The sequence below is a fragment of the Lissotriton helveticus genome, chromosome 5_1 (assembly GCF_964261635.1).
Source record: "Lissotriton helveticus chromosome 5_1, aLisHel1.1, whole genome shotgun sequence".
Taxonomy (NCBI): domain Eukaryota; kingdom Metazoa; phylum Chordata; class Amphibia; order Caudata; family Salamandridae; genus Lissotriton; species Lissotriton helveticus.
The window spans coordinates 22589465-22590887 of record NC_136065.1 but is presented as its reverse complement, the minus strand read 5'-3'; positions in this window follow the sequence as shown (position 1 = coordinate 22590887).

The window sequence follows — 1423 nt, the reverse complement described above, 5'->3', positions numbered from 1 at the left end:
GGGTTTTTACGCACTTCTTTATGTTATGTGTTTGTCACCAGCAGACATTACTGCTGTCCACTGTTTGTCACAATTTATGTTGTTTGTTTTGGACACTCCTTTTCTTTCTTCTTTTTCTTTGAGAAGCAAGTGACGACCGATGATGAGACAGGGGCCTGTCTGGAAATTTCATACCAGTTACCCCGTTGGTGGTGTTTCTGTGAGGTGTCACTTGTCTCTCACACATTTTTTCTAAGGAGAATTTAGTCCAACACGACTGTGTGGACACTTGTGACTATCATATTTAGGTCACTATTGTTGTTGTTCTGTGTCGCTGTCAGGGAGAACAGGCAGGTCTTTTAACGTGGGCGGTAGTGCAGTGCAATATCTCCTTATAAAATGTATAAGAGAGCGATAGGTAGCAGTACATATTGACTGCCCCTTCTTGGAGTCACTGACATGTTTTGACGCCTTGGGACTGGGTCTTTTGTTGTATGACAGGTTTTGAGTGGAGGGCGACCCTTTCCTTACTCCCTCTGAGCTCCCATTGTGAATTTGATTGTTTACGTACGGCGGATCAGCCGTGAGAGCCTAGTATCCGCCTGTGTGGAGGATAGTTTATGATTTTACTACATTTGTGAACCTAGTGTGTTAGCAATTAGCCATTTCCTTTGTTGTAGATTTGGCATATGTGATTAAGGTTGAGATACATCTGCTGTGCAAATACGGGAGCTGTGTTCTGTGTGTCCCATACCAATGGACAAAAATTGCCTAGCGTTTATGGAGGAGCAGATAGCAGCTATTCTAGCGGGTCCTTCACTTTTACCTGACACCCCCTTACTGGGCACCACCACAGTGAGGGAAGAATGGGAGAAACTCAGTACCCTTAAAAAGAGACAGGTTAGAATTTCCCTACATGGGGCTCTTATGACTGAATATTACACTGCTGGAGCAGCCCCAGCCAGCCTGTTGGTAAGAATAGAACCCCGGATCTTCCTGGATGATAGCAGGTTTAGACGTGATTGGAGTTTCATCGCTAATAAATGCACCAGGGATTGGTTGATTTTAATTATTAGCACGGCCAAAAGGTTAAGCGAAGACCTACTGAAAGAGATCCTTGAATTGGAGGAAACAATAGAAAGGGACACTACCCTGCTTGACACCAAGGAGCAACTAAAAAGGATCCAGGACGACCTCTCTGAATACAGAAACTATATGGTCACCCAGAAACTCAAGGGCCTAACTCGTAACCTAGAGAGGTTCACACACGAATGGGCATTTCCTTATGTGAAGGACGAGTACTACCAGACGCCACAGGAACCCCAGGGTTTCGGGGGGAGACAGAGAGGTCGCGGGGCAAGACAGCAAACAAGACGGACCCCAAACCACTGGACTTTTGATAACACCTCCAGTGAGGAAGAAGAAGACACACCACAAGAAGTGT